We start from the raw sequence: 25,628 nt of genomic DNA, 5'->3' as shown, positions 1-25,628 counted from the left end.
TGGTGAAACTCAGCTAAAGTCATTGGTGCTGCACTCATTTTCACAAGCAGAGAACTTGGACTATAATACCTGGCACTCAGGGATAATATGTTCTTGTATATTGCTTAGTAGGGAAAAGAGACATATTATTGGTTAAAATTTACATATCTGTAATGGCAGAGTATATATTTAACTTCCTTAGTGCTTAGGCTTGATATAATCCTTGGGGTGATTTTAATACAGATAGCTATGATCTGGTCTCTTCAATCTTATCATTGCTATGCTCTGTTCCCTGGCTGCCAGTATATGCCACTATAAAATTCAATCTGGTGGTGAGCATTTATATGGTGAAAGCCCAAAGCCTGCTACTTCATCTCTAAACCACCATCTGATTTATGCATTCAACCAGAATGCTGAAACCATTTTGAGGGTAAAATCCATGGAAGTCAGAGGCAGGATAGTTTTGGCAATAGAATTCACTCTCACCAGAAATAGATTTATGCATGAATTTGGCAACATGTAGAAAGAATTGCCAGACATCTCCCTACCTAGGCCTTCCAGATTTAAAGAGTTAATTCGTGCACATCACCATCTAAAATAATAGACACACATGAGAATTCAGTCAGAGAGATCCAAATATTTAATTGTAAAAAGTATAATTTAAGGGCAAGATGATCCGCCCTATATGTTAGTCTATAAGTGGCAGAGGTCACTTGAGAAGACCTACGAATAAGAGATTTTTAAACCTAAATTCGCATTCAGCCAATGTATATGTCAGGGGTGGCCAAACTTACTGATCTTCCGAGCTGCAAAAGATAATCTTCAGTAGTTCGAGTGCCAGGCACACCTGCTGGGGCTTAGGGCTTCAGCCCTGCTCCTGAGGGAGGTGCCTGCCAAGGCTCAGGGCTTCAGCAGGCTGAATCCCTGAGCCCCTTCCTCGCTGGGCAGAAGGCCCTACCCCACCACCCAGCCACAGGGAAAAATCTCTGAGCTCCCCCTCTAGTCTGGTAGGTGGAGAATGGGGGAGGGGAGGAGATCTCCACAAGCGACACTTTAACTGGGCCACCCCTGCTATATGTGAAGGATGACAAGGCAGGGAAGTCTCAGATACATCAAGTGCAGAAACAGAGGGAGAACATACATCTATACAGCAAAAAAGGTAAATATGTCCAGACAGGATCAAAGCATCGAGGTCTGCTGTCACTACAAAAAGCAGAGATGGAAAGAATTTGTGCTCCCATTACAATAGAACCTTGATAATCATTATGAACCCCTCAGGTCACTTGCACTTCATGGCCTAGTTTTCTGTGTTCCCAGGCCTGACCGTCAGTGCATGTTGGAGTCGATGGGTCTGCTATAACAGCACAAGTAGTGCTGGCCCTTATGCTATTTCAGAGCTGTTGTTGCCCTCTGTGGACCAACACAGAGCAATCTGTGTGGGATCCATGATCAGAGACCTTTCCTATTTCCATTAGTGAGCCATCACCAAGCTGTGCTTGTCTCAAGCCCTTTCCTCAGGAATAGCCCATTACTGCCATGGGGAGAAGCAGAAAACATAGTAGCAGCTCCCAGAGGCCCCAAGCAGGGAGAGGACATAGAAACTTCTTGGCATCTTCCACCCCTATCATACAGTTGTGGGAGAGAGGGGATGGAGGCTGAGCATATGTGATGGTAAGGCTGATTGGGGAGTGACTATGCTGGGGGTGAATGAGTAACTTTCCACATCTCCTTGTCAGCAAGCTAAGCAGCATTCATTTAGTCTATGATATGCATGGAAGACAGGGCGTTCAAGAAATAGTTTTCAAAAACAACATTGCTGTTAGACTGCTGCAATGCGTACTTTGATATCTGCCTTTTCTTGTTGTTGCTTGATAAACTTTGTTAATCTGCAATTGACAGACATATAGGGCAGCAATATGCCAGCGCCAATGATTTCATGTTTTTGTGGAAGGGCTTACAGTATGTCAGCTGTAGAAAATCCGGTACCACATAATGATTTATTTTAAGAGACCTGAATTGAGGCTCTTAGAATAGTTATATTTTATCAGCACTTTCCTCCTTCATTGAGAAGAAGAAGTGTCAGTTATAAAATGGACAGGCGAGAGATTGGATTGGATGTCTTTGAAAATCAGAGCACAGAAAAGACTGTCTGACACTGATGGCTGAATAAATAGTTCAGCCAAATGGTGACTTTGTTACATTTCACAAAAATGAATGTCTTGCCATTTTGCACTTGCACAGTACCACCTTAGGGAGAGCCCCCTGCTGGTGAGAAAATAAGAATCTTGGTAAAAGTAAATTTTGTAGATAGAGGAAGGGGCTAATTCCATTCTCCCAGACCCTAACTTCCCCTTCTTTAGATACCTAGCTCTCTGGTGGATTCATGGGGTTTTGAGAAAACAGTTGACCAAACAACATCTGTTAGGAATGACACGTTAGTGACTGATGGGAAATGCTGTGCAGGGGAAGACAGACAGTGAAGATCTCTTGAGGCTTGCATTGCTCCAAAATGTCTTGCTTCCAGGTACCTCAAATACACGTAATGATACTTTTTCTACTACTGCTGTTCACAGTTGTATGGTCTGCTGGTTAGAGCACAGGTTCAGTACTCCTGCTCACTTATTTACTCTTTTAAAAAATCAGTTTCTATAATGCTTTAATAATAAACAGAACTGGCTTAACATTCCATTCTGCCCACTGGTTTATTCCAGTACTATGCAGCTATTTTTATTTTATGAGTTGCCATCACGTGCTTCCAGTCTTCACTGTACACTGTATTATCAAGAGACAAAATTAATAGCCTTGTGTGGGTGATGACACAGAGGATTTTTGTGGAACATACAAATCCTTTTTCTCAGAAAAGGCATGGAGCACAGTCTGATACTGCCAGGTCATCTGATCCAAATAAAAGTTTGCAAGTTACTATGGAGAAAGCTCACAGCTGAAGTCTAAAGCCATTTGATTGCTTAGTCAATCCTTGTACCCTATCCTCATATCTGCTCCATCCTGTATCACCAACCATTCCATGGTGTCCCTCCACTAAAGACTATTGAGTTGTGCTGAGTGGAAATGATATGCAAACTCAGCACTGTCTATCACACCGCCTCTATCTACTGCAATTCTTTGAGTTTCAACAAAGTAACGGATAAAGGGGAAGCGATAAATATAAATTTATTTGGACTTTCAAAAAAGATTTTGACGAAGACCCTCACAGGAAGCTATTCCAGAAACTAAGTAGTTATGAGGTGAGAGGTACAGTTCTGCCACAGATTAAAAACTAGCTAAGAGATGGAAAACAAAGAACAGGACTAAGTGATCAATTTTCAAGAAGGCAAAAGGTTAACAATGAGGTTTGGTAAGTATTGAAGTGAGAGACTTCAAGGACAAGACTTATTGTACATGTAATTTACCAACAAACTGAAATAAGCAGGAGAGATTGCAATATAGATGGCATCTGGAGAGTAGCCTTTTCCATATAGACTCTGACCTTAGGTCAAGACTTCAATTTCCCTCCTCTCTACTCTGAGATTTGTAGGCAGTACAGACATATTCATTCTGACTCCCTGCTGACTATTGTGGTTTCTGAGGGTTTGGGAATTCTTGAAGAAAGAGGAAAAGCAGGTGTTCAACCTCCCTCTCAGCAAACTTGAAATGGACTCTCAACTTGCACTAGTTAGAAAGCATCTTCTTTTTCTCTTGCACACACCAAGGCCACAGGCCAGTCCTACTTTCTATTCCTTTTCTTATTGTTCCTCCAGATCACCAAGGGCAGATAGAAAGCACTGACATGGAAGACAATGGGGTTGCTTTCCATGCTCTTGGATTTTTATAGTCATTTTGCTTCCTTTCAAATAGTTCATTTTTAAGGTGTTTGTTTGCCCTTTCTCTCTCAAGGCAACCAAAGGGTTGATTTGAACATGACCACCCAGAATTTAAAATGTGTCATCATTTTAAAACGTATTCCACTTTCATTGACCTAATCCTAAATTATTCTAAATGCAACAGATCTACGAGTGCATTCATCTATATTCTCCATTTGCATGGAGAGGGGCATTTTCAGTCATTCATATTTTTGTAGATACCTGTTGTGAAAATGAAAATGAAAACCCTCTATTTTTTAAAATGCAGTTTCATGAAGTCTTTACAAAGAATTTTAAAAACCAAAATCCTAAGTGCTAAAGGCCTGCCTTTGCAATCTTCCCTCACAGTGAGCAGCACATACATGAGTAACTTTAAAAAAAAAACATGTCCAAAATCTTTGAATAAATTGACTTTATTTGGGCCAAAATTAAACTGAGTCAGAGCTGTGGAAGATTGCACTTGTTCCTGGTTCTTTATCTTTCTCTTCAGCTGGCTACAAATCCTAACCCAGCAAACGTTAAAGTCATAGCCACAGACAACAAATGAATGAGTCTATTTAAGATGCATATTTTTCAGAATGAAAGGCTGGCCTGTTCTGCATTCTCTTCAAGCAGTTCCAGGGTAAAATATAATCCATGAATAAATTTGTATAGACCCTTGGAAAGATGAGTAGACAGTGAATAAATGAGTTCCCAAGATTGTATCATGCTACTTCTATGGAGAAATTCTTTAGCCTTAAGACCTATTCCCTAAAAGGGGGGGGGGGGGGGGAAAGCAGCATCCTACATCTTGGGGGAAAGTAGTTAATACATACTGTATGTGGAGTAATGGAATGCCTGAGCAGCGTAAGGTCAGATACCTACACACTTTCCTCCAGGCATACAAGGTATGAGAGGAAAGTGGGTCAGATTTCAAGGTTAAAATACCTACAGACTTTCCTTGTTACAAAAAGAAAGAAAAGGAATAGACAAGAATAGAAGACAGCAGAGTTGAACTCTTTGCCCAAATGTTTTTTGTGGCCAAAGAGCTTAGGATTTAGAGCCAAGTCCTGTTCCTGTTCTGTCAAGGAGAGTTTCACTATAACCTTCCGTTGGAAACAGCTAGAGATTTCTGTGGTCAGCAGAACAGGGTATACGGAATTACACCAGAATCAGTGCATACAAAACCCATGTTAAACAAAGTGAGCATAAAGTTAAAAAGGGAATTAAGCTAGCTATAGAGAGAAGTACATCCAAAATGTGGGAATTATGCCCCCTGAATAAATACTAGGGCTTGTAATTAAAGATTTTGAGACAAACAGTAGCTGCAATTGTAAGTCTTGAAAATGTTCATCGGGTCCTATAGCTAGGATTTTCAACGAGAGAACTCAGAACCCAATAGGAGTTAGGCACCTAACTCCTTTGGGCCCTTTGACACTCATATCTTGTTGAAAGTTGTAAAGGTTTTTAATAAACTTTTAATTGCCAAGCCTGATTATTTAGGGCCAAATCCTCAGCTGATTAAAGGAGATGTGGTGATTTACAGCAGCAGATCCGGTCCATTTGAATAGGTCATATAAGCTTTACCAGGGTAAGCCAGCCCGTCATGCTGCATTTTCCAATGAGAATTAGAATTGGTGTTTATCAATTTGTAAACATCATGTGGTGTCAAGAACTGCTCACCTAACTCACATGTTCAGTGGGATAATTTGCCCAAGTCAGACATGAAGGATTAGATACCTGATAAGACTTTATATTTTTTTTTCTGTGAGGGAAGCAAAAAGTTCCACAAATCAGCTGTTATAATCACACTACTTCTTGAGTTACCTTGCCGGCTCCTCAGCTGGTAGAAATGGATGTGCAGTTGTGTTGACTCTGATGGAACAATGCCAGTTTATACTAACTGAGGTCTGCCCCACTGAGACTGTTTCTTACAAAGCTCTCCCCTCTCTCCTTTATCCCTGACATGCTCTGCTCAGTCATAAATGTATGAGATTTTCAAAAGGTATTCAATGGGATTTAACTCCCTTCAATTCCTTTGAAAATCTCAACCTATAATCCATCACGGGGCAGATCCTCGGTGGTGTAAATTGTCATCATTCCATCAAAGTCAATAAAGCTATGACAATTTACACCAGCTGAGGATATGCTCCATCTGTTTAAATTTTAATTCCTTAATCTTTTCCATTTCATTCAGAACACCAATGCCATAGTACTTTTCTATGTACCGTGTGTCTCTGCTATTTATTTAATATAACTTCAATCTTTTCTCTAGGATAAATATTGCATGACTTCATACTTTGATGTAGAAATATTAACCTTCAACATTTTCCCCTCCAATTAGATTATATAAGGCATACCACAGAGGTAAACAAATTTGTGCTACATTCTTAATACCAGTTAAGGATTTCGCTACATTTAAAATCATGATGATGTTTCTTGTTAAAATATACAGGTTGCTCATTATATCTTGGAATACAGCATAGTTGTTTTATTCCAGATTTTGCTTCCAAGGTTAGCACAGAGCAGACCTAATTATGTAGAATGCCTGAATACATCTTCTTCTCAGCCAGCATTTTCACCTGACTCTGCTTGGTACTTATTATTTTCTGCTCATTATAAACCATGACATAAATAGTAAGAAATCAACAGCCAGAGATGACAGTCACTAGTAAAACAAGAGGAATGTAATGGTTGCCCTGCTCACCCATAGTCTTGGCTGTTACAGTAGAATTTTCTCAAATTCTTTTGGAAGATGCTGATATTTGTTGTATATACTTTTGGAGCATTCCTGATATTTTGCCAGTCCTAAGGTATCTTCCAACACAAGGGGAAATGCACTGGTGCTTTAAATATATTATGAAATTAGCAGATCATTTAAAGGATATTAAACATTGTGAAAATGCAGAGGCACAAAAGACCTTCAGGGATTTTGTTTTTAGGCTGCTTTGGTTTTAGAAGCTGCTACTGTTGACACTTCATATAAAACCCAGGCTTTGATGTACTCTAAGATGAGTTATTTGTTTTGTACTCCCTTTACTCCCCACTTCTAGGCCTAAGAGCTAATGATTAGGGCTGAACAACTAGTGGGAGAATGTATTCACTAACATGTTAGTGTAGCTAGGTGTTTTCAGCAGGAACAAGGAACCAGATCCACACAGTTAGGGGTCCCTGAAACACCACTAGCTCATGCCTCTAACCAGCTATTCTGATGTCACAAAATATCATCTCTGGGTGCCCTTAACAGGTAATACTTCCCCTTTCACAAGCACTCAGTCTGTGTACAAAACAAGGGAAACTTTACTAGGGAAAAGGGAACACAGTAACAATATAACTATATGAATGATAAATAAAACACTCCCCAACAGTCTCCTGGACACCCCTCAACACACATGTCATATTGGTGGCCTAGTTTCCCCAAACCCGCTCATTTCCCTTGTAACATATAAACATGTTTTCTACCTAGAAAATGTAAGTGCGTGTAGCATACCAGTAGGAAAAAAAAGTGATGGAGCAGCAACGGACATCTATGCCATAAATTATGTCCACAATGCAGCACAACTGTACCAGTAAAGAGAGTGCTATGTATGTACACAGTTGCTCCTCTGGCAGCATCACTGCAATTTGTGTACCAGTGTAAGAGTCAGCCATGCAATTCATTAATATAGAGAAGGTTAAAAAGAAAGAGGAAAGTGTTCTCCAACTGTCTGTGTATCTGCCTATTAATTTGTTCTATTAGTCTAATCCAATCTATACCATGCCCATTACCATGGTATCTGGGGGATTTACCAAATGACAACAGATAGTCTAAACACATTGTTCAGTTTTCTAAAACAAAATGAATAGATGTAACATTCTAGTTCCATTTAAGTTAATGGTGAAATTCCCACTGACTTTAACAGAGCCAGGATTTTACCTATAAATGCCAAATTCTGCCTTCAAGTGCATGCACACATTTGGCATTGACTTCTGTGGAAGCTGTACATGTGTGACTGAGGAAAGGATCTGGCCTGCTGAATACATGCTAACAATGCAGATGAAACATACACATGTAATTATGCCTTTGCACATACACGCGCACACGCATACCAGTACAAATGAATATTCATCAGCACCAATTCATCTAACTCCAATCACATCTCATTTTAAGCTCTGAGGCAATGTAATTTTCACCTTTATTATGAAGAAAGAGCAATCACATTAGAGAGCCTTGTCATTTTCCTAGTAATGCGTTTAATATGACATTTGGGAAAGTGCTTTTCTGTGTCTAGCATAACAATGTTGTTTGTACATTTTTAATAGAAGCTGCACAAAGGCATATAGTGCAAGTAGCTTCTTGTGCTGATTTTTTCCCTTTAATTTGAATGCAAGTTAAATGTTAAATTACAGCATTTGTGAGCTGTTTTAGTATAGCTATAGAGTTGTCTATTATGGACTAAGCTTCATTTCATTGTAGCTTTCCTTTAACTGACTAGGAATTCTGAAGCTGTTACACTATATTATTCCAGGAGGCCAGCATACTTAGAGATCTGATGAGTTTCAATATATGTCTACTGGGTATGGAGTTACTTAAAATTTCTAAAAATGTAAGGCTATATTCTAGAGATGGGGGCAGGAATCAGAGAATAAAATATGACTCCTTAATTCTCAGGGATATTCTTATCCCTTGTGCAATTTAAAGAACCTACTGGACTGTTCTAAGTTGTTCTATTGATATAGGGTCTCAATGGACCAAATGCCAGTGGAGGATTGGCTTAGTGGAACTGTGTTCTAACTTCTACCAAAACCTATCCTTATTCCCAGTAGCCCTATCCCCTAATGCTGGATTAGGGAGGGATCCCATGCACAGAACCTGACTGCAGTATAGTTGTTTCAGCAGGGAGTTCGTCCCTGACAGGGGAATTTTCTGCCAGACATTTTCAACCAGATTATGGTAGAACAAAAGGGGTCATAATACATCGAAGAAGCTGTTCCATATTCACCTCGTAAAACAAAAGTCAATGGTGGGGTTTCTTAAACGAAGAGAAAATGTAGATTGTACAATAGAAGCAACTGTGTGGTATTAGGCAAAAGACACTCCCAATAGCCGGGTTACCCAAAAGGGACTGAGATGGGGAGGACAGGTTGTTGTTGCTGGTCAATGTAGAAATAAGGGCTGGCTCCAGGCACCAGCTAAGGAAGCAGGTGCCTGGAGCGGCCAATTCAAAGGGGCGGCACTCCGTCCGCTATTGCAGCGGCACGTCCGGGGTCTTCGGTGGCAATTCGGCAGCGGGTCCCTCAGTCCCTCTCTTCCTCTTTGAGCTGCTGCCAAAGTGCCCAGAAGAGGAAGAGAGGATTGAGCTGATTCAATAACTTCCTACAAATCCATTACTGCAGTTTCCCTGCACATTTTATTATGGGGTCTCTGGATCTCTATGTGGTCCATGTTCCATTGTATCATCTGATTTCATTATATGTACATCTCCAGTGCCTCTGATATTGTTGTTTCATAAAGCACAACTAGTAAATTGCTTTTCCTTCACATTTCCCACAATGCTTTCTATATTCTTACCATTCTATCTGGTTGATATCTCTGATTCTGTACCCTGTCCTCCTTCAGATTTATTTATGTTCATCTGAGTTACTTTACATGATTCTGTGGAGATTTGTCAAGCCAGCAATCTACCCACTGATGTTCTTAATAGTTGTCCCCTTGCTGTTTTGTCCCATTTTCCAACTACAATTCTAGCCCACATCACCAAGGAAGTTAACAGGCAATTCTTCTGTCATTTACACCCTGAAATCTTAAACCCAAAGAACTCAAATGCCTCTGAGAGACAAAATAAAAAAATCAGGGGACAATAAAGGAATGATGATTATTGCCATTCTTTTGCTCGGTTTGAACCAAGCATCAGTAAAACTACAGCAGTTTTCACCAGCAAAGTCAATTTTTGCTCCTGTTGCTGAAAGATGTAGTTCAAATTGTACCTAAAAGCTCCATTTGATCCAGAGCTCTTATTATAACCATTCTTGTAATGTTTGCTATGCAAACAAACACCAGTTCCATGTGACCACTTCATTGCAACAGGAGAGAAAGAGAAAGAAATCAGCCTGAGAGTAATGATGACTGAGGTCCAAGGAGCATTCTATGCTACTCTAAATTTTCAATGTATCATAGACATGGCTGCCCCATTATGGAAACTTGACTAGAAAAAATTAGTTTATGGAGGCAAAATAGCTAGGTGAACTTCAACACAGCAGACTTTAACAACATAGAAAGTGCACAAAATTATTATGCTATCTATAACTTATGGTAATAGGTAATGTCATGTTGGGGCAAATCATCTGAATTTAGCTCTTAATGTAGACTTCTGCCCCTCCTGACTGGAAAGAGCTCAGAATTAATCATTATAGTTAATGTTATCTTATGTTTTTTTCTTTATGTATAATTAATATTTTTACTGGGGGCCAATCAGTATAATGATTGATATGGAAAATTCTAAAAATAGTTACCAGAGAGTAATCTTAATTGGTTAAGAATGTGAAAAAATATGCTTCTGTGGTCTGATTGTGATCCAGATGTGCCAATTTCACTTTGTGTGAGGAAGGACATTCCTCCTTTTGGGTCCCCATTTTTACTTTGTCTCCAAGAGGCAGAGGAATTCTTAGGGCTTAAGATCTCAGGGAGAGCTACATCAGATATGTCTTCATAGCAATGTTTATTGGTTCCTTAGGGATATTCCAAAGAATGGAAGAATTAGAAGTAGCAGCAGCAAGCCCCAGTCCCTGTATCTGCTTTATTTTAAAAGACTAAACGATTTCTATAATGCATCACTTTTCCAATCAAAGAGAACCTTGGTCTCAGCAGGACTAAATACACAGTTCATTTACTAACGTAAAATTTTATAAAAAGAGCAGAAAAAGAAAGTTGTGGCATAGAAAGAAAAAGAAATGTGCACTGAACTGCAGAGACCTGCAATAAATGTCTCTTTAATTTGAACTTTCAATATTCTGTACAGTTACTTTTGGAGCAATCTTTGTGCAGTAGCTTTAAGAGGATATTCCATTGCTGTCCACAGTCACAGATTGTTCTATTTCTTGTGAAGCCATCAACTGTATGTTTGGGAAAAAAGACCCTTAGAAAGTGCACAGCCATTCATCTTTCTCTGCCCAATGAACTTTTCAAGTTTCTGACTTAATTTTCACTCATCACATGGATTATCCCTAGACTGCAGTGCTAGATGTTTGCTGAGAAATTAAACAGGCATTTAAGGGTGAAACACACTCTTCTTAATTTTGTTGTCGAACTAATCCCCCAAATTACTGAAAATGGCATGGAGTCACTTCTACACTGGTGAACTTCCTGCTTTTCACAGGTGTTACTGGGGCAGCTGTGGTCAAAAAAGTCACTGGCAACCTAGGTTTGATAGGACCCTGGTTCCAGGGAGATGGGGAATCTAAAGGACATTACGTCCATACAGAAATGAAGGATATACCCCAGATCCACAACAATTTCAGAAGACCTGTAGTTGTTAGGATCAGAACCCGTTTGTTGCTGGAGGTAAGTGGCAGGGCAAACATGGTTCCCCACTGGAACAATGTGGGTAATATCCTGAGAGGAGTGTGCCTTGGAAGTTTGCCTCCACTAGAAACCCTCTTGCAGGTTTTTCCTGTGGGAGGGGGCAACCTAGTCCGAGATTCTCTTGCTTTAAATGCAGTTGTTGTGTATATGCAATGCACTATGTATGTGTATTGTTAATTATTTTAAAAGTAGTATGCTATTAAGCATTATTTTAACATGTCCATAATGTACATACAGGGCCATAATGTACATTCTAAACAGTTTGAAATTGTTTAGGATATCAACAGGCTGGAACTGTGCAGCAACCTCTTCAAAAAGAAACAAGCACATCATTTTATACACAGTAATCTAGGACTGTTGCGATGGACTTTTACCAGTGTTTTAAAATTACAGTGTTTTACATTATAGGAATGAAAAACTACATTATACAACTAATTGGTGATCTGATGTTTTTCTGTGCTACTGTACACAAATTTAAAGCAATGCTTATTTCTGATTATCCATATCTTCCCCTTCTCTTTAAATAACCATTTGCATTATGCTTGCTGAGCTCAAATTCTTCATACTTCTCTTCTTTGTATATTCTGTTCCAGCTTGACCATTACCCATATGATTTCTTTCACTGTCTCCTAGAATTGCTGGAAATCTATCAAAACATAAAAATCACATATGGCTTACTGCTACTGCTGTATATCTAAAAGCAAGCAAATATGGAGAGTTGTTCTCAGGATTAATATTGGATGTTGTGTTTGATAAGCAGGCTGTAAAAAGGGTTATACATAATGTGATATCAATTTTTCCCATTACATTTAACTTCTGGCTTCTGTAAGTTTGCCTTGTCCAATCTTCTGACTGAGATCACGAAAGGGGTCTGATTCACTACCCCAGTTTTACATCAGTGTGATTGTATGGGATTCTTTTGCATAAGATTTTTAAAAGTAAAGTCCTTTTTTTGTTCAATATGAACATTAATTGTAACCCTACTCCAATTTCTGTGAGAATAGGGAACTGCTCCTATGTCCTTGCTAAGATTTCCTCTCACTCCAATGTTATATGTTGGCTGGCTGTGTGTGAACATCATAGCTGATCTCATTATGCTTCATGGCACAATCCAGCTTCTAACTAAGGGGGTTCAGGACAAACTTTCCCTGGTGGTAGGTGTAACAATGTATGATTGAAACATGACAATTTATATCATTAATATTGCCACTGTTAGACAATTGCAACAAATTTTGTACAAAGTATGTCATGTAAAGTGTTAATGGAAAAGTTATGATTGGCTGTGTATGATTATCCTGTTTATATGCATGTACTATTTTTGTATTTGAAATTATAAATATTGACTATATATTGGCATCCTACCTATGTGCTGTATTCCTGCACAACACCCACAAGGTAGTTTACATCCACTCTAACCAGCCATTGTGAATGGACTATTCAAGCTGTATGTCTCATTAAAGGCAATTAACTCTCACAATAGGCCACAGAAGAAATTTATCCTGCCAAGTGAGCCTTCTTGTGGATGTTTAGCCACAATATGGGTGATGGCTGCTCCTGTGAGTCATCAAAGCATGTAAGGGCATGTTACTTGCTCATGTGAGCCTAGATTTCATCTTGTGCCTGTAATTTTCTACAAACTGAGAGCATTCTCTCCACATGGGAGAAGGTATGAAAGACCCTGGAAGCATCTCCATTTTGCTTCTTTCCTGCTCTGATCTATGGACTTATACTAAAGGCAGTGATGAGCTGCCAAAATATTAACAACTGGTTCCCTCCTCCTCACCACACGAGGGGATCGTGCCGCCCTCACCCTCCGGGGACCCCTGCCCCATCCACCCCTCTTCCCTGTCCCCTAACTGCCCCCTGCCGCCCCATCTAACCACTCCTCTCATTCTTGATGGCCCCCCAGGACCTCTGCCCCATCCAACCACCCCTTCTCTCTGTCCCGACTGCCCCTGGAACCCCTGCCCCTGACTGCCCCCCACTGCCTCATCCAACACCCGTGCTCCTTCCTGACTGCCCCACCTGGACCCTTGCCCCCATTCAATTCCCCTGTTCCCTGCCCTCTGACCGCCCCGAGTCCCGACCCTAATCCACCCCCCCGCCTTCTATCCAACACCTCCTCCCTGCCCCCCTTACTGCGCTGCCTGGAGGTGGGGGCTGGGTGCTGGGGCCCGGGAGCCACGGGCGCTGGGTCGGAGTCGGGGGATGGGCCGGAGTCACTGGCCGGCCTGAAATCAGGGGCCGGGCCAGAGTTGGGGCCAGGGGTCAAGCCGGAGCTGCTGGCCGGGCCGAAGTCGGGGGCCAGGCCGGAGCCGCGGGCCAGCCCGGAGTCGGGGCCAGAGGCTGGAGCCGGGGGCCGGAGCCAGGCACCAGCTCAGAGCTGCTGGCCAGCCTGGAGTCGGGGCCGGGTGCTGGAGCTGGGGGCCAGCCCAAAGGTGGGGGCCAATCCAGAGTCAGGGCCGGGGACCGGCTCAGAGCTGCTTGCCATCCCAAAGGCAGGGGCCGGCCCAGCGTCGGGGCCAGAGGCCGGGCTCCTCGCGTCCCCCAGCCCAGCTCACCTGCAGGAAGCTGCTGCTTCCTTCTCAGCCCTCCCTGGCTTCCCGCGTGAACAGACGATTTGCGGGAAGCCAGGAGGGGGAGCCTTCAGGGGAGGAGGCAGAAGCGGAGCCGGAGCTAGGTGAGCTGGGGCCGGGGGCATGTCTGGGAACTGCTGGAGCTTTTGTTAAATTTAAAAGCCCTTTTAGAACCGGGACAACCGACTCAACTTGCTGCCACCTATGCTACTGCAGATACATTATTTTTAGCATGCTAGTTTGATGAGATCTAGTGCAAGTATGTCTACAGGACTGGCTCCAAGTGTAGATGTAACCTCAGATATAAGGGAGATAGGAAGTTCAGGTTAACACAACCAGCCAGAGCAACTGACATGCAGGAGCAGGGTTGTTAGGCCAGAACAAGGAGCACACACCCCTTGGAGGGGATGCTTACTTCAAAATGAGCTTAAGTCTGGGGTGAGGAAAAATGTTGTCCATATGTATAATCCAGGCTATCAGCTCTTTGCCTGCTCTAATGCCTAATACATGTATTTTGGATTATGAATCTGCTACTGCCTTTCAGCTAATGGAAATGTCTTTTAGGTCAGACAGTAGATGCTCATAGTTTTAGCTCCAGAAATTTCAGGTTCAGTCCCTTCAGATGAACCAACTGGAAGCATTGTTACATATACATCTTCTAGAACAGTTAAACCTAGGTGAGTTAAACAGGAACCACAATTATTTGTTCAGAGCAACAGTTTGCTTGAGGATGCATACAAAAGTGACAGTGAAAAACCTTTGTGTAATATCTTTGTGGGGAATGCTTGATATTATAAAGAACAGGTTAATGCCTTAAACATGAAGAGGATCACAGGCTATTAACTGAGAGAATATGAAGCACTTAGAGAAGGAGAAAAAGATACTGACCTGAAACACCTGAGGTTGTGTCTCAGCAATGCTTCCTGCTAATGGTGCAGAGAGAAGAATAGGATGAACTTGTTGGGACATTACCCAGGGTACAATCTGGACCAATGAACAGCTGTGTCCCCTCAGTTCTCCATCCTGGGGTGCCTTTTACACCACTTTGCTGTGAGAGCAACCACTCCTGGTCTGCTCACACACACCCTTCAGCATGTAGGTTACTCTCAGTTATATTGTATGAGTCCTATAGTCAGCCATTCTTGAATTATGCCGCAGAGTGACACCAGCAAGTTCCCTATCCCAGACATTCCCCAGAAATGTAATTCTTGTACTGCCCAGCTCTCTCCTGGACAATTCAAGCTCATATAAAGTTAGTCATTTTATTATAAATATTTTATATAAATTCCTGTTATCTCAAATGGAATTTCCCAGACACATTGGTTTAGGTAAAACAATAAAACACATTGGTTTAGGTAAAACAATAAAACAAATTTAGTAACTGCAAAAGATAGATTTTAAGTGACTACAAGTAATGAAACATACAAGGGAAAATTAGTTACAAGAAAATAAAAGCAAAACAAAACAAATCCCTAACTTAACAAGTTAAATGAATTCAAAGCAAAGGTCTCGCTCACCACATGTTTCAGCAATCTTACTGGCTGAATTTTTTTTCAATCAGGATCCCTCCCCAAATCCAATGCTACTTCCTTTGTTCTTCAAGTATTGTCAATGCCATGGGTAGAGAGAAAGGAAAAGATCATTTGGGGCCTCTGCTCTCCCTTCTTCTAGTTCTTTCTCTTCTTTGAGAATCATCTCCAGCTGAGGTTCAAGAGACAAAGTCACTGTGGATGGGAACCCCAAGCTGTTTCTTTGTCAAGATGTAGATTTTTTTGCTCACACCTTCTTTCCTGCAAAGAATGGCCACTTATAACCAAAAACAATGAGGAGTCCTTGTGGCACCTTAGAGACTAACAAATTTATTTGGGCATAAGCTTTCGTGGGCTAGAACCCACTTCATCAGATGCATGGAGTGGAAAATACAGGAGCAGATATAAATACATGAAAAGATGGGAGTTGCCTTATCAAGTGTGAGGTCAGTCTAACGAGACAATTCAATTAACACTAGGATACCAAGGGAGGAAATGTAGGGACGCATAGCTCCCGAATCGCCAGTCCACGGGCGCGGCAAACTGCTCCCATGGCAACGAGGCAGGAGTGACCTTCACCCCCACGTTTATGTTTGGGAAAACCTTTTGGTTGATTTGATTGTTTCCTCGCAGCTGGCATTCACGCGCTCAAGAGATGGGTTCGTTATCTTATGTGCATGTATACTGCCTGGCTTTTCTATGCGCAGGAATGTAACCACTAAGAAGAGTTGTAAACAAAGTAAGGAGAGAAATAAAAACCCCAGGAAAGTTTTCCTGGGAGGCTTTTTCGGCTTGAGGCTTTTAAGGCTTTCTGACTACCACAGACCTGGCGTTCTGTTTCCTTTCTTCTGTCGTCGCCACAGGAAAAATAACTTTTGTAGTGGCAATGAGAGTGGCCCATTTCAAACAGTTGACAAGAAGTAACAGTAGGGGGAAATTAGGTTTAGACAGATTGACAGAGCCAGAAGGGTACCCAGAAGTCACCTACTATAAGACAGGCCCAACAAAGAAAGTAACAGAATGCCACTAGCCATCACCCCCAACTAAAACCTCTCCAGCGCATCGTCAAGGATCTGCAACCTATACTGAAGGATGATCCCTCACTCTCACAGACCTTGGGAGACAGGCCAGTCCTCACTTACAGACAGCCCCCCCCCCCGCCCCTTCAACCTGAAGCAAATACTCACCAGCAACTACACACCACACAACAAAAACACCAACCCAGGAACCAAACCCTGAAATAAACCCCGGTGCCAATTCTGTCCACATATCTAGTCAAGGGACACCATCATAGGACCTAAACACATCAGCCACACCATCAGGGGCTTGTTCACCTGCACATCTACCAATGTGATATATACCATCATGTGCCAGCAATGCCTCTCCGCCATGTACATTGGCCAAAGTGGACAGTCTCTACACCAAAGAATAAATGGATACAAATCTGACATCAGGAATTATAACATTCAAAAACCAGTAGGAGAACATTTCAATCTCCCTGGTCACTCAATAGCAGACCTAAAAGTGGCAATTATTCAACAAAAAAACTTCAAAAACAGACTCCAACGTGAAACTTCAGAACAGGAATTAATTTGCAAACTGGACACTATCAAATTAGGCCTGAATAAAGACTGGGAGTGGTTGGGTCATTACAAAACCTAAACCTAATTTCCCCCTACTGTTACTCATGCACAAAAGTGCTTTGCAAGGAAAACTGCATGAAGAATGATAACAAAGAGATGTAAAAACATAAAATAATAAAATAATAATAATAATAATTAATAAATAACCCAGAAGCAAATTTGAAGACCAGATTGAAAGTAGTTTGAAAATTTGATACTAAATATTAAATGTAGATGCTTTGACCTCTTGAGACTGACAGGTCTACGAGACACCTTAAAATTCTGTAATAATAATTTAAATAATTATTAAATATATCTTTACTTTCCACTGTAACACACATTTTCTGTTAGAATTCCTAAGATATTACTTAGTTTTTCATTAAGGAAGTTTTCCTGCAGTCTATTTTGTTTGCATTTTTCCTCTTGTATTTTATGCCAGGCCAGATTTGGCTTTCATTTACACCGAGATAAGTTTGAAGTAGCTCTATTGTGCTCTCCATGTTAAAGTTCTCCCCACACTCACAGGGGTAAAACAATTCCAAGAGTTTTTTTACATTAACACTTCCAGTACTGACATAGCATAGTTCTTTCTTAAGCTGCCTGGAGATAGGAAAATATTTATACTAGCCATGTGGTTCCAGCAAGCACTTATTGGAGTAGAATACAATCATCATCATGTCTCACCCAGGGTGCTCATTTCCACTTACTGTGATTCTGTGACAAATTAGTAATTTCTAATGAGTGCTCAGATGACAACTGCTAAAATGGTAGATCCCTTACCTTGGTGATGATGGTAATAGCATTTAATAGGGTTAGCAATTACACTGATTTCCCATAAGTAATAATGAGAGTGGGCTTCTATATTTCTAGTAGAAGCTTATTGAGCATGCAGGATATTAGAAGTCACATAGATGTGAGTAGTTATGAATCAGCTTTATCTTTAGCCATAAGCTTCTCTCCAAGGAACCTTAAATGGACTTTCAAAGTTACATCAGAATGGTGGAAAACTCTCTCGCTTAAATGACCTTAAAACAAAAAATAAACTTAGCATCAGTGTAAATGGGAATAGAATCTGACTCTATAGTAGGTCTCTAAGTCTTTTTTACTACATTGCTCCCTCTTAGTGAACATTTGATGTCCTATTACCAAAGCACACCCATTATAACTGGATCCATTGGCCCATATTAGGGGCCAGATATTGAACCATTCAAGCTAATGGCAATTATCACATTGACTTAATGGGTGCAAGACTGGGTCCTCAATGCTTAAAATAGAGTAATAGAGTTTATGGGTAATGCACTAATATGATTGGAGTCCTTCCTGGAGGGACACACCCAAAGAGTACTGATGGGAAACTTCATCTTCACCACTAGACCCCACAGTTATAGGGTTCCACAAGGATTAATTTTTTTCTCTCCAGTCTATTCAATATCTACATGTAACCATTAAGTAAACTGCTCAGGCAACATGGACTCAAGTGCAAGAAATATGAAAATAACACACAGCTCTACCTATCCTTCACCACATAAACCACAAAACTACCCCCAAAATGGACTGGTGCTTGGATGTGATCAACCCATGGATGAAGAGCATCTGGCTGAAGCTAAAACTGAGCAAATCAGAGGTGATGCTGGTGGGTAGAGGAAAGTATTTTAAGCACTTGTAGCTACAGTGCTTCATCATTGAAGATACATATCAGATTTCTCAATGAGCTCTCACATAACAGCACCTACTATGGTGACAATGATAACCAACATTATGACGGGAACACTTTTTACCATCTCCACTTGGATAGGAGACTCTGTCCCATCCTGACAGTTGAAGAAGTGGCTTCAGATATTCATGACTTTGTCATCTCTCAACTTTACTACAGCAATGAGATATATCTGGGCATGAAACCATCAGCATTTAGGAAACTCCAATTAGTACAAAGCACTGTAGTACATCTCTTCAGCAACACAGGATAGTGTGAGAACTCATACCTGTCCTCTGCTCTCTACACTGGCTGCTCATAGAATTTTGAATCAAGAACTAAAGCTCTGGGATAAAGATCGTGGTCGACAACTTTGCTCCACTGGCACACTGGATTTCTCAATGGTAATAATAAAGGTTGGCTGCATGGGAGACAGAACCTCCTCTGGGAGTGGTCCAAGGAACTAAGGCCCATTACAAACCTCACCACTTTCTGCTCCAAGTGTAAGGAACATTTCTTTGATCTTGCCATCTGTAATATAAACACATAGCAACAATTATATTCATGTAATAAATTAAAAACAAAAGAAAAAAAACTAACAAAAAAGACACTTCACTGCACATTTCTCCCTTGGGGGATGGAGGTGTTGCGTGTCTGAGTTAATGACTCGAGATTGTTGAAATAGGCTTAATTGAAATTATTTAATATAAGAGTATTAATCAGAGATTAATACAACACTATACAGAATACAGAAATAAATAGATACATTACTACCCTTTGTTTTCAGACTAAGAGCTGGATTTGTGCGTGTCCTGCATCTGGAAGGGATGCACAGTTTTCATTCCCCCCAACCTAAGTTTTCATATCACTATTATTATATAGGGTTTTAGACAAAGGAAACCTAGTTGCCAAGAAAATTCTCCCAGAAACATATGTTGTGATATCATTTCTATACAGTCTCAGTTTACCTGACTCATATGAGAAGGCATGATTATTTACAGCTGAGAGGACTAACAATTCTTCAAGATAATATCTTTAAGTGGGTCTTTCTTACCCCACAATAATTCTTCCATGTTGATTTCCCCCAACAGAAAATATCTGCTAAAACAATAATCTCTTATTAGTTTCCCCAGTTTAGATATGCTTGTGTCAGCATTTTATATACAGTAACTCTGCGCTTAACGTTGTAATTATGTTCCTGAAAAATGCTACTTTAAACAAAATGATGTTAAGTGAATCCAATTTCCCCATAAGAATTAATGTAAATGGGGGGTAGGGGGGTTAGGTTCCAGAGGACTTTTTTTGCCAGACAAATGACTATATATATATATATATATAAACCTTCAGCATTTAGGAAACTCCAATTAGTACAAAGCACTGTAGTACATCTCTTCAGCAATATATATATATATATATATATATATATATATATATATATATATATACACACACACACACACACACACACACAGTATAAGTTTTAAGCAATGATGATTGTGAAGCTTGGTTGAGGTGGTGAAGTCAGAGGGTGGGATATTTCCCAGGGAATGCCTTACTTCTAAATGATGAACTAGCATTTGGCTGAGCCCTCAAGGGTTAACACAGGGGTCAGCAACCTTTCAGAAGTGGTGTGCCGAGTCTTCATTTATTCACTCGAATTTAAGGTTTCACATGACAGTAATACATTTGAAAGTTTTTAGACGGTCTCTTTAAATATGTCTATAATATATAACTAAACTATTGTTGTATGTAAAGTAAATAAGGTTTTTAAAATGTTTAAGATGCTTCATTTAAAATTAAATTAAAATACAGAGCCCCCCGGACCTGTGGCCAGGACCTGGGCAGTGTGAGTGCCACTGAAAATCAGCTCGCGTGCTGCCTTTGGCACGCGTGCCATAGGTTGCCTACCCCTGGGTTAACACATTGTTGTTCATGTAGCCTCACACCCTACAAGGCAGCACAAACGGATGGAGGGGAGACATCATGGCAGAGAGAGCTAGAGACACACATGATGTGTGAGAGAGAGAGACGTGCATTGTCTCTTTAAGTATGCTGACCCCACTCTAAGTGCACTGCCCTTTTAAGTAGATCAGCAAGTTGAGACAGCAGCTGCTGCCAGCCAACTCTTTCCGTCCTGAGCCCTGTTCTGCCCACCACTGCTCTTTGGAGATGGCCACATGGGGTAAAGGAGTGGGGGGGAGGGGAACACCCTGCCATTAGCACCCCTCCTCACCCCTGCTATCCCTCTAGCACAGCAAGCAGGAGGCTCCCGGGAGCAGCTCCAAGGCAGAGGGCAGGAGCAGCACACGTCAGTGTGGGGAGGGACAACTGAACTGCCAGCAATTGATAGCCTGCTGGGCGGCTGCCACACAAGGAACTTAGGGGAGCGGCGAGCTGATAGGGGGGCTGCCGGTCCACCTTACTTCCAAGCCCCCACCAGCCAGCTGCAATGGGCTGCTCTTTCTGCAAGCAGTGGACAAATCAGGTGGCTGCCAAACAATGTTATAAGGGAGCATTGCGCAACTTTAAACAAGCATGTTCCCTAATCGATCGGCAAAGTAACAACGAAACAACTTTAACTGAGACGACTTTAAGTGAGGCATTACTGTATATGTTAAGGAGATTATTTCCAAGAATATCTCAAGTTTTATAGACATGAAGGAGCCCTAAAGTTATTAAACACAGCATGATGAATACATTCCTGAATAGGATTATTTATTGGTCAAGACCAGTGTTCTGAGCCTTAGAAGTTGGATATTCTCTTTGTTGAAGATAAAGATACTAAAGAAGAGTTAATATACATAAATGAATCAAATATACAGAAAGGGAGAACTAAAACTATTACTGTGTACTAACAGGTACTAACAGAGGGAAGAGAGAACCAACAGATGATGGGTGTAAAGTCACATTGCTTAATTCACTATGGGAAGATGCTTAGAATCTATGGTAATGAGCCTACTATAAAACCTAGAATAGAAAAAGGAAAGAAGGGAACACCGCATCATCTAGCCTGACCTCCCATATATCACAGGCACTAAACACTACCCAGCCACCTTCACACCAACCCCAACAACCAGAATTAGTATTCTAGCCCACAGGAGATTAAAATGTTGTGTGCCACAGGCATGGAACAGGAGAAACTGAAGGAGCACCAATGGCCAAGGCCCTGAAATGGCAGGGAATTGATTGAAATAAACCAAGATGGTCCCAACAGGTGATCCATGCCCCATGCTACAGAGAATAGTGAAAACACCCCAAGGTCCCTTTCAATTTGACCTGGTGGAAATATTTTCCTTACCCTGAATATGGCAATCAGCTTGATCCTGAGCATTGTGAGCAAAAATCAACCAGCTAAGCACTCGGGGGGGGGGGTGGGGGGAGGGGAATCCTCAATACCACCTTAGAGCACCAGCACACCCCATCCAATGTCCCGCCTTCAGCCATGGCCATCTCTGATGCTTCAGAGGAAGGAGAAAAACATGCAGAATACACTTGAGAAAAAAATCCTTCCTGACCCCAACAGGTGACCAACAGGAACCCTGAAGCAGGAGATTTTATTAACATAAGACATAAACCAGAAGGGATCCGGGGGCTGCTGAGCCCAGCCTCCCACCAAGACAATCAACCACATCATATAATCCCACACAAAGTTATCAAGGTTTATTTTAAAACTAATTACGTTGTTTTCCTCCACAGCTCCTACTGGGAAGATGTTCCAGATTGGGAAGCTCACTCTTCTGATGGTTAGGAACCTTCTTCTAATTCTCAGTGTAAATTTATTCATGGCCAGTTTATGCCCATTTGTTCTTGTGCTATCATTGTCCTTTTGTTTAAACATCTCTTTACACTTGCTGGTGTTTACCTCCTAGATACATTTATAGAAAGCAAACCTATCCCTTCTCAGCCTTCACTTTGGTAGTTTAAATAAGCCAAACTCTTAGTCACCTCTTGTAAAATAGGCTTTACATTCCTCTGATCCTCTTCTCTGCACTTGCTCCAGTTTGAATTAATCTTTCTTGAACATGGGTGACCAAAATTGTACACAGTATTCCAAATGGAATCTTACCAATGCCTTGTGCAATAGCACCAACACTTCCCTATCTCTGTTAGAAATTTCTTGCTTGAGACATTTAGGGATCACATTTGCCTTTTCTGCAACCACATAGCATTGGTGGCTATAGCTATTCTGTGATCAACCAACACTCAAAGTCTCTCTCTTCCTCTAAAGCTTTCAACTGATGAGCCCCCCAGCTTATGTCCTTTTATGTTAAGTTCAAGAACAGCTAGGGAGCTATGAGCTATTCATCACTGTTGTATAACGTGAATGTTTGGTTAAGGTTTCATAGAGTGTAAGCCCTGAATAGAGACATGTGATGAAGTGTTTGGGAGATAAAACTGACAAAGATTAAGTTGGTTTGTGTATACCTGGTCTAACCAGCTATGACTGCTAATATCCTGCATACTCAATAAACTTCATCCAGAAATGTAGTGGTCCACTCTCCTTATTTCTCATGGGAAATCAATTTGATTGCTAACCCCATGAAATGCTATTACCATAGTCACAGATGCAAGGGATCAGCCATCTTAGCAGTGGCCAGATGAGAAGTCATTAGAAGTTAGTACTTACTTGTCAAAGAATTTCAGTCTGTGAAAATGAGCACCCTGGGTCAGCTATGATAATGACTACAGTCCATTCCAGCAATGCACTTGTTCAAACACCTAAAATAGCACAGATTTTTTCCCCACCCTCCAGATTCTATGCCAGTTCTGAAAATCCTAGTGTCAGAGTTAGAATTTTCCTACCAATGTGATTAGGGAAAGACTTTCAGCATATGGAAGAGAGGAGGGATACTCTCAACAAAACCTTCCAGTTTCTTAAGAATTAATTATTTCTATTTGACAGCTCCGAAATAATTGGAGAGTGAAGGGTCTGATCCTGAGAAGTGCTTAGCATCCTCAACCCCCAGTGAAATAACTGAGATTTGAGGTGTTAATATCTGGTGGACATCAGATTCCTAAGCTGCACTCCTTGATTACTGTAAGTTTTCATGCTGCAGTATATTGTTTTCTATGTGTTCTTCTGTTCAACAACATTAACAAACAGTGAACCAGATCCTCACCCTCTGCCCATTCCCTTCTGTGCTACTCCGGGGGCACAAAGTAGCCAGAAATCTGCCTTAAAGTGGCAGCTGGGAATATACCTGATGTAGGTAGCTCTAAGCCACACACTTCTGCACCACCCTCTCCCAGAATAAATAATGTGTCAGAGGTGTGTTCAGGAATGGGGGAGGACATGGCTGGAGCAGCCAGGGCTCTGATAATCCCTACCCCTTAGACTGCTGTAAAGTCCACTAGTCTCATGATCTGGGGAACTGGAAGGTAGCTTTAAGACACCTTTACTCCTACTCCTTAATCATTCCACTGAGCAAAGATTGGTCACACCTGAGGATCAAATACAATACTTCTTGTATTTAATATCCAGTGACTATATATAACATCCATCCATCAATCAGAGAGAGACAGTACTCTACTCTCATACATCTATAGAACTAGGTTACATACTTTCCAGCAGTAGAGTAAAATGTAGTACACAAAAGTTTTGATTTCTTAGGGGGTTTTGAAAATTGAAAATGCCTATCTCCTCATATAGTACCGACTCATTTGCCTTGAAACACCTGAGCTGGAGATCCCTTGTTTCACATGGGAGGAGGCTGTTGGCAAGGAATTCTTTATAATGGACCCTTGACTTTGAAATTCATTCCTGCTTCCATACCCCTTGGTTGGAAATAATTTAAACGGTTGACCTCAAGTACATACTGCAAGTCCCCTTCTCCTTGCCCCAGGTATTCAGGAACTGTAGGCATACAGAGAAAGTTAAATAGGACTCAGAGGGGGAAATGGGTGTAGTGTAAGTCTTGCAATGGGGTCTACAAGGGTCAAGGCAGGCACTGCTTCCTCTTTGCCACCAGGGGCTTAGGTAGGGATGACACCAAGAGGAACTGAGAAGCTAAGCCCTGCAAGAAGTCCCACAGTAACGAGCATGCAAGATAGGCCAAATTGGTTGGCACTCCTTATATAAACGAGGAACCCATTGCTGGGAGTTGTCTGAACAATGCAGAGTTCTGGAGTGCTTCTGCTTTAGACCCCACTTGCTACTCCTTACTACTCCTTACTTTGATCCCAGACTCTCGGCTCTTGACCTAGGCTTGGCTCCCTCCCAATCCTGATCCTGGTTTACTGTCTCTGGCTTAAGACCATTTCCTGACCCTGGCCCGGACTGTTCCTGATTCTTGCCTCATGGCTCTTGGTTTTGTAACTCATTCTCACTCTGGCAGGGCTTTGTCGTTTTGACTGGCCTGACCCCAGACTGATGTCTGACCTCTGGCCGTGATACTGAGCAGCTCACTCCACAACCCCAGGCTGCCCATGACCAGCCCTACTATATAAGCTTCTTCATTCCATTATTTTAGTTATGATTGCATTTGTGAGGGGTCAGACTAGCTGGTTTTTGTTTTGTTTTGGGGTTTTTTTAGGTGTAGTTTTGTATGAGAACAGGGGATCCACAGTGATGAATAGGTACTTTTTTGTCTTTAGAAATTGAAATAAATAAAATAAACCACAGCAATGCTGATGGGCACATCTATAACACTTAGAGTAAATTATCTAGGAAGTACCTTCCCATTAAAACCTTAGGAAGTATAGCATCTGAATAACAGGAGCCTGCAGTCTAGCCTTTAATGTACAAACTTTTGAATCCTACTGTGTATTTGTCAAGAATTAATCATGAAAACACATTTTTTCTTATAAAAATTGACTTTCAGGAAACTGA

This window comes from Chrysemys picta, chromosome 8, assembly GCF_011386835.1.
Source record: "Chrysemys picta bellii isolate R12L10 chromosome 8, ASM1138683v2, whole genome shotgun sequence".
Taxonomy (NCBI): Eukaryota; Metazoa; Chordata; order Testudines; family Emydidae; genus Chrysemys; species Chrysemys picta.
The sequence above is the reverse complement of the archived record's forward strand: the minus strand, read 5'-3'. Positions refer to the sequence as shown.